This window comes from Tupaia chinensis, unplaced genomic scaffold (genome assembly GCF_000334495.1).
Source record: "Tupaia chinensis unplaced genomic scaffold, TupChi_1.0 Scaffold000357_1, whole genome shotgun sequence".
NCBI classification, from domain to species: Eukaryota; Metazoa; Chordata; class Mammalia; order Scandentia; family Tupaiidae; genus Tupaia; species Tupaia belangeri.
In genome coordinates, this window is record NW_006159853.1 from 12,978 (window position 1) to 22,353 (window position 9,376).

Genomic DNA, 9,376 nt, shown 5'->3' on the forward strand with positions numbered 1-9,376 from the left:
GATTTCATGGAATAGGTTTTCCATGCTCTTATTAGTTTCTTCATCTTCTGGGATACCAATTATTCAGATGTTAGGACATCTAATGGCATCTAGTAATTCTTGTATGTTATCTTCATGTTTTTTTTTTTTTGTTGTTGTTGTTATTTTCTCTATCTTTTTGGTGGTTTACTCTAGGTCAGAAGTTTTATCTTCTACATCAGAGATTCGACCTTCAGCATGGTCTAATCGACTTTTAATACTTTCGAGAGAGTTGATTTCCTGCATTACAGACTTCACCTCTAATAGTTCCGTCTTATTCTTCCTTAGCATTTCTTCCTTCATATCGTTGAAGGACTTTCTCATCTCCTGTATTTCATTGTCTCTTTTCTGTTCCAGCTCATAATATTTGTTCAACATGAATGCTCTAAACTCTATCTCAGACATTTTGGTAACATCCTCTATTTTTTCAAGAAAAGGAAGGGAGTTACTGTGTTCCTTTGATGGAGACATATTTTCTGCTTTATTCAGGCCTGAGTTTCTTCTACTTCTAACCATTGGGAGATGTGTTCCCTTTGAAAAAACTTTTACGAGAATGTTTCTTTGAATAGGAACAGGTGTGTTTCCTTTCTGATGTGGAATGGAGACAGCCAAAGTTTCTCTTCAATTTTGTTTAGTAATGTAATCCAAGAAAAAGTATTCTCTTCGGGTGTACAAAGAAATGTATCTCCTTCTTTGCAGCAGGTGGTTCAGTGAAAGGGAGGATTCCAGAGAGTCTTAAAATGCTGACTGAAAGAGGGGTGTCTGGCTTGGGGGTCCCGGGTCTGAAGCTATGGAGGGCAGTCCTCCCTCGAAGTTCTTGACCCAGGGGTCGAAAGATGGGAGTGTGGTGTGGTAGGACTGAAGGCGTTCCTAGCTGAAAGAGGGGTGTCTGGCTTGGGGGTCCCGGGTCTGAAGCTATGGAGGGCAGTCCTCCCTCGAAGTTCTTGACCCAGGGGTCGAAAGATGGGAGTGTGGTGTGGTAGGACTGAAGGCGTTCCTAGCTGAAAGAGGGGTGTCTGGCTTGGGGGTCCTGGGTCTGAAGCTACGGGGGGCAGTCCTCCGTTGAAGTTCCTGGCCCAGGGGTTGAAAGTTGGGAATGTGGTGTCCACTTGATTCTTTTTTAAGGCATCCAATTCTTCTTTCATATTATGACGAGACTTCCTCATTCTTGGAGCTCAATGTCTCTTTTCTCTTATGTCTCATAAAGTTTTGTCACTGTAAATATTCTAAATTAATTTTCTGACACTTCAGATGTATCCTCTAATTTTTCCCTACTTGGAGACAATTTACTGTGTTTCCTTGTTTGGTGATCTATTAGTTGGTTCTCATCATTGAAGCTCTTCTCTGATTTTCAGTCATTTTGCAATGGATTTACTTTCGACTAATTTCTCAGAGAAGTGTTCTGTTACTGTGAGCTTGTGTGTTTTCCCTTATTGTGAAATAATTCAATGCTATTTTCTCTCTTCTACTATGTCTTCCAATGTGGTAACCAAGGGAAGAGTTTTGAGATCAAATTTATGAAGAGGAATTTCTCTCTTTCTACAACCAGTTCAGTGAGGGGCAAAGAATTATCTAAGTCTCACAGTATTCAGATGTTTGTGTACTATGGTCCTAGACTGCTCTAGGCAGTGGGTGAGGGCTGAGCAGTAAAATGAGAAAGTAAAGTAAAAGAAAAAGAAAGTTAAAAAAAATAAATAGGAAGAAAAAAAGAAAAAATAAGAAATACAAAACAAAAAGAACAGAAAAAAAGAGAAAAAAGTCACAAAAAATAAAATTAAGTTACAAATGAAGACTATGGTGTGCTAGCACAGGCAGAGATAGAAATATTTATAATTATTCTGTCCTATATGGAGCAAGGAGGGACAAATTAACAAGAGAAAGGCACAGGGTGAAACCCTTTTTTTTTTTTTGAGAAGTTTTTGCTATAGGGCACATGCTTGCCAGACAGACAGAGAGAGACAGAGAGACAGAAAGCGAGAAATCACCCGAAGGGGGGATGATCACGCCACAATCCCTTCTACTCCATTCTCCTCTCCAGATCTTGGGTACGCACGCACACGTGCCCAGCGTGAGTTTTAAGCCACCGGGTCTGGGACATGAACCCTGGTCGACTATGTGGGAGTCCAGCAACATAGCCATTATGCTAACTGCTGGTCCCAGGGTGAAACCTTTTTTTAAAGTTAGAAAATATATAAAATAACAGGATATAGAGAGATTTCCCCTACCTTTTCTAGTACCTAGCATATGGAAGGGGAGGCCCTTGCTGGGGGCTTCACAGTAGTGATGCTGGGCCTAAGAAAGGGCAGCACATGATGATGTCTCCTCCAAGTATTTCTAAAGAGCCAAATGGAACAAAAACTTCCAAATTCATTCCATGAAACCTCTGTCACCCTCATCCCCAAAACATACAAGGACATAACAAAAAAAGAAAACTACAGATCAATATCTTTGATGAAGATGGAAAAATTCTCAACAAGATACTAGCAAATCATATCCAATGACACATTGAGCAGATTATACAACACAACCAGTTAGGCTTTATCCCAGGGAGGCAAGAATGGTTCGACATACACAGAATCATAAATGTAACACACAATATTAATAAAAAAGATAAAACTATATGATAATATTAATCCATGAAAAAATGGCATTTGATAAAATACAACATCTCTTCATTGTTAAGGCTCTCAGCAAAATCAGCATATAAGGAACATTAATCAACACAAGAAAAGCCATATATTAAAAATCCATTGGTGACATTATACTAAGTGGGGAATGATGATTTTTCTATAAAAACTGGAACAAGACAAGGCTTCCCATTTTGTCCACTCTTTTCAATATAGTACTAGAAGTCCTAGCCAATGCAATCAGACAAAAGAGTTAAATAAAAGGGATTCCAACAGGGAAAGAAGAGTTATTATCTCTATTTGCAGATGATATGATTATATACATAGAAAAAACAAAAGAATCCACAAGGAATCCCCTGGAAGTAATAAATGAATGCAGTAAAGTGGCAGGATACAGAATCATTATACAAAATATATAGCATTTCTATATGCCAACAGTGAAAATTCTGTGAGAGAATTAAAGAAAGCAATTCTATTTACCATAACCACAAGGGAAACCTAAAGTTCCCTCTATCAGTCCCTCTAGGGCAAGAGTACATGTCCCATGGCTAAAAGCTAAAAAAAAAAAAAAAAAAAAAAAAAAAAAAAAAAAAAGTAAAAAGAAAAAAAATGACACAAAAAAGTGGAAAGACATCTCATGCTCCTGGATTGGGAGATTAAGGTAATCAAAATGTCAATCCTACCCAAATAAATCTGCAAATCAAATTTTGAGAGATATTCTTCACAGATTTAGAAAAATCAATCACGAATTCATCTGGAATCATAAAAGAATTCGTACTGCCAAAACATTACTGTGCAAGAGAAGTGGAGTAGGAGACAACCCACTCCCTCACCCCTAAATAGATTACAAACTGTGATAATCAAAACAGCATGCTATTGGCACAAAAACAGGCATATGGACAATGGAACAGAATAGAGACCCCAGAAATAAATCCCTGAACATACAGCCAACTGATTTTTGAGAAAAGGTACCAGTAAATCCAGTGGAGAAAAGAAAATCTTTTTAGCAAATGGTGCTGGAAAATCTGAGTATACACCTGTGAAAAAAAAATGAAACTGGGCTGCTATCTCTCGTTATTAATAAAAATCACCTCAAAAATGAATCAATGATCTAAACCTAAGACTTCAAACTATAAAACTATTGGTAGGGACCACCAGCAGTTGGTGTAATGGCTATGTTGGTGGACTCCCAAGTAGCTGATCGTGGTTTGAGTCCTAGACCTGGTGACTTAAACTCACGCTGAGCGTGTGCGCCTGCATGCCCAAGATCCCAAGAGGAGAGTGGAGAGGGGATTATGGCATGGTCATGGTCATTCCCCCGGGGGATGATTTCTCACTTTCTGTCTCTCTGTCTCTCTCTGTCTTTCTGGGCAGCGCATGTGCCTTATAGCAAAAACTTCTCAAAAAAAAAAAAAAAAAAAACCAAAAACACCAAAAAACCCCAAACTATTGGTGGATAACACAGGGGAAACTCTTGGAAACATCACGGTAGGCAAAGTCTTCTTAAATAAAATCACAAAGTCTTCTTAAATAAGACCCCTAAAGCACAGGCAATAATCTCAAATAGACAAGGGTAATTACCTTAGGTTATAAAGCTTCTTCTTAGCCAAAGAAACAATAATTAGAGTGAACAGGCAGCTCTCAGAATGTGAGAATATATTTGAAAAACATTCTACAAATAAGAGGCTGATAACAAGATTATACAGGAAACAGAAAATAAATAAATAAATGATAAACTGAATTAAAAGATAGGCAAAACTGGGACCAGCAAATGAAGTAATAGCTACGTTGTTTGACTCCCATGTAGTTGTAGTTGAGCACAGTTTGAGTCCTGGATCCAGTGGCTTAAATTCACACTGTGTGTGTCTGTGTGTGTGTGTGTGTGTGTGTGTTTGTGTGTGTGCCCAAAACCCAAAGACAAGAATGGAGAAGGGATTGCAGTGTGCTCATTTCCCTGGAGGTTATTTTTCACTTTCTGTCTCTCCTGTCTCTCTCTGTCTCTTCAGTGAGTGCATAAACCTATAGCAAAAATCATTCTTAAAAAATAAAAAAGATGGAAAAATGAGGGCCATCAAATGGTGTAGTGGTTACATCACTGGAATCCCATAGGCCCGAAGACCATTTGAGTCCCAGATCATGCTGAACAAGTGTGCATGTGTGCCTAAGATCCCAGGAGGAGAAAAATGGAGAAGAGATTGCCACATGATTATTCTCTGGTGGGTGATTTCTTTCTTTCCCTCTCACTGTCTCTCTCTTTCTCTCTTCAGCAAACACATTAGGCTTAAGGCAAAAATCTCTAAAATAAATGAGAATAAGATGGGCAAATGTGCTGAACAGATGACTTTTAAGGGAGACATATGAACATCTAAAAAGCATATTATTATTGTTATAAAAAGATGCAAATCAAACCACAATGAGATAGCACCTAACGTTAGTAATAATTGCTAAGATTTAAAAAATTTAAACATGATAAGTGCTGGTGAGGCCGTGGTGAAAAGAACTCTGGTGTACTCAAAGGATAGGAATACACTCAGTAATAAAAGTACTTGCACATCCATGTTTATTGTGGCATTATTCACAATTGCTAAGACATAGAACTAGTCCAAATAACAATGAATAGATGAATAGATTAAAAAACTGTGGCACATATACAGTATGTAATACTACTCATAAAAAAAAGAGACCTTGGCATTTAATAGAAAGTAGGTGAATATGGAAGATTTACTGTTAAATGAAACAAGCCAGACAAGAGAGACATTGTATGTCCCCAGTTAATATATATCAAGTGTCCACATCCTATGGCAGAAACTGAAACATTCAACGATATAAAAGCATGGAGAAAAATTGTGGATAGTAGAGACAGTGTGGGAAGAATGTGGGAAATGGGGGCGTGTGAGAGGAAGGAGATCAAAGGGAAAAGAAAAAACATTTTAAAAACACAAGAATGGAATGTTATAGGTTAATGATAATGTGTATGATGATATCTTTAAGTGGACTAATATACAGTGTATTCATTTTGGAAAATTTATTTTACAAGTTATAATGATACACAATGATTGAATGTATAAAAATAATAGAAATAAAAAAATACCATTTAGCAAAAGATGGTAGGAAAATATTAATTTAGCCATATCTGCTTTCATTTGACTAGTGTTTGTATGATTTATCCTTTTTCGTTTTGAAATTTTTAAGAATTATTATTATTACTATTTTAAACATTTGATTGGTATATATCATTTGGCTTGTAAAGAGAATATACCCAACATTAAATACACTTCAGACTAGTACAGTTGAGAATGCTATACACATTATCATCTGAACAGGTAATAAATCATTTCTGTGTCCCACAAATGTCTTGTCTCTCTCTCTATTTTTTTCTCCCTGATTTCCTTCCCTATACTCTACTCTCTCCCACCCTCTTTCCACACTGTCTTTGGTGTGCATAACTATTTTCACTGCTTTTATGTCCTCCAATTTTTCAGTCTCTACTATAGAGTGAGGACAGTCAGTGTATATTAAGTGAAGATATACAATGTTTCACTTTCATAGCCTGGTTTGCTTCACTCAGCAAAAAATATCCCATATTCAACCACTTTCTATCAAATTCTAAGGTCTTGTTTTTTTATGGCTCAGTAGCATTCCATAGTGCATATATGCCACACTTTTTCAACCCATTCATCTGTACATGGATATTTGGGTTGGTTCCATGTCTTTGCAATCATAAATAATGCTTCAATAAATATTGATGTGCAAGCACTTTTCCAATTAAGCATTATCCTGTCCTTTGGATAGATATCCAGGAGTGGAACTGATGGACCATATGGTAGTTCTAATTGTAGGTCTTTGAGAAATCTTCATATTGTTCTCCACAGTGGCTGGACAAATTTACATTCCCACAAACAATGTAGGAGAGTTTCCCTTCCATCACAGACCTGCCAACACTTATCATTTTTTGTATGTTTCATCTTTGCAATTTTGACAGGGGTTAGGTGGTATGTCATTGTGGTTTCAATCTACATCTCCCTTGTGATAAGGGCTGCTGAGCATATCTTCATGTCCATTTTGGCTGTTCATGTATCTTATTTAGAGAGTTTTTTGTTCAGCTCATTTTCCCATCTATTAATTGGGTTAATCATTAGTTTTTGGGTAAGCTACTTGAGTTCCCTGTGTATTCTAGTAATCAGTCTCTTATCTGAGGCTTAGTTTACAAAAATATTCTCCCATTCTGAGGGTTATTGATTCACACTAATTATTGTGCCCTTTGCTGTGCAGAAACCTTAATATGAAGTAATCCCAGTAGTCTATTTTGAGGATTATTGCCTGTGCTTTGGGGAGTCTTTTTTTTTTAAGAGTTGAAATATCTTTATTCACAGATGACATGACAGTGTACCTAGAAGGCCCAAATGTTTCCATGAAAAAAAAAACCTCTGGAATTTATAAATACAGTAAAGTGGCAGGATACAAAATCAACATAAAAATTATAGCATTTCTTTGTTTTTACATTTTTTATTTAATTTTCTTTTATACATTCAATCCCATTATTTAGCTTATAAAGTAAATATTCAGCATGTGAAAATTTCTCTCTAGTCCAGTTGATAAAACTATAAAATATCTTCAACAGATAATACCACATTTCTTTGTCCCATTAATGCTTTGCCTCCCTTTTTTTCTTCTAAATGTCCTTGTCAGACCCTACTCTTTCACACACTATATCTGGTATTTATATCCATTTACTGTGTTTCTATATCCTTTAGTCAATCAGTTTCAGTCATAGCATGCAGACACTTGGTATATATTAAGTAAGGACATACCATGTCTCTGCTTCATAGCCTGGCTTGCTTCACTCAGCAGTAAATCTTCCATATTCTTCCACTTTCTGTCAAAAGCCATTTTTTTATGGCTGAATAGTATTCCATAGAGTATATGTGCCACAGCTTTTCAATCCATTCATCTGTTTGTGGGCATTTGGGTTGGTTTCATGTCTTAGCTATTGTGAATAGTGCCTGAATAAACATTGGTGTGCAAGCACTTTTCCAATTGAAAAATTCTTCTGTCCTTTGTGTAGATACCAAGGAGTGGGATTGCTGGATATATGGCAGTTTTATTTGTAGGTTTTTGAGAAATCTCCAAATTGTTCTCCACAGTGGCTGGACCAATTTACATTCCCACCAGTAGTGTAAGAGAGTTCCCTTTCATCAACCCCCTGCCAGAACTTATCATTTTTTTTTTTAATCTTAGTCATTCTGACTGGGGTTAAGTGGTATCTCACTGTTGTTTTCATCTGCATTTCCCTTACAATGAGGGATGTTGAGCATTTTTTCATAAGCCTTTTGGCTATTTGTATGTCATCCTTAGAGAGTGCATATGTTGAACCATCATATATTTTGAATATGTGGAATCACCCTTTTGTCCGTGGAGTTAAGCTTACTTTGTTGTGATGAATAATCTTTTTTATATGTTGTTGGATACACTTTGCAACTATATTATTGAGAATTTTTGCATGTATATTTATCAGAGATATTCATCTGTAGTTGTTCTTTTTCATCATGTCTTTATCAGTTTGGGGAATGAGGATCATGCAGTTTCATGAAATGAATTTAGGAGGTTTCCTTCCTTTTGGATCTTTAGAAATAATTTGAGTAGAATGTGAATTAAATCTTCTTTAAAAGTTTAGTAGAATTCAGTAGTGAAGCCATCAGGACCTGGCTTTTCTTTGTTGGGAGGTTATTTATTGCTTATTCAATGTCACAGCATTTTATGGCTCTATTCACATTTTCTATGTCCAACTGAGTCAATCTTGTTAAATTATACACATCCAGGAATTTGTCATTCTCCTCCGTGTTTTCTTGTTTGTTGACATATACTCATTCATAATATCCTCAAATGATGTTTACTATTTCTATTGTGTCTGTTGCAGCATTGTCAGTTTTATTACCTATTTTATTTATCTGGTTTCTTTTTTCTTCTTTATTAGTTTAGCTAGTGGTATGTTTACTTTGTGTATCTTTTCAACCCGCTTTTACTTTAATTTATTTTCTGTATCATTTGCTTACTTTTTATTTCATTTATTTCTGCTCAAATCTTTATTATTTATTTTTTCCTGACTTTTTTTGATTTTTGTTTTGTTTTGTTTTTCCAATTCCCTGAGGCATGAGGTTACATTGTCTATTTCCTACTTCTCCATCTTTTTCTTATGTGCACTCATAGCTATCAATTTCTCTCTTATGACTGCTTTTTCAGTGTCCCATAGATTATTGACTCATGTACTCATTATCATTTGCTTTAATAGATCTTTCGATTTCAGAGTTAATTTCTTCTATAGTTTGAAGTCATTCAGAAGTAGGTTGATTAGTTTCCATGTGTTTGTGTATTTTTGATGACTTTTCCTGAAATTACTATCAAGTTTAATTCTGTCATGGTCAGAGAAGATGCTGGATATGTTTTCTGGGGTTGATTCTAACTGGGGTCCTTTGTATTTCTTGGGTCTTGATGCTTGAGTGCCTCTCTAGACTTGGGAAATTTTTTTCCAAGATTTCATGGAATAGATTTTCCATGGTCTTATTAGTTTCTTCATCTTCTGGGATACCAATTATTTGGATGTTAGGGTGCCTAATGGAATCTAGTACTTCTCGTATGCTATCCTCTTTTTTTTTTTTTTTGTTTCACTGTCCTTCCAGCGGTTTTCTCTAGGTCAGAAGTTTTATCTTCTACCTCAGAGATTCAATCTTCAT

General features: G+C 36.0%; 1 pseudogene; it reads left to right on the forward strand.

Annotated features, from left to right (window-relative positions):
* The window catches only part of LOC102472279 (ataxin-1-like), a 46,160-nt pseudogene that overhangs the window by 4,789 nt on the left and 31,995 nt on the right, over window positions 1-9,376 (forward strand).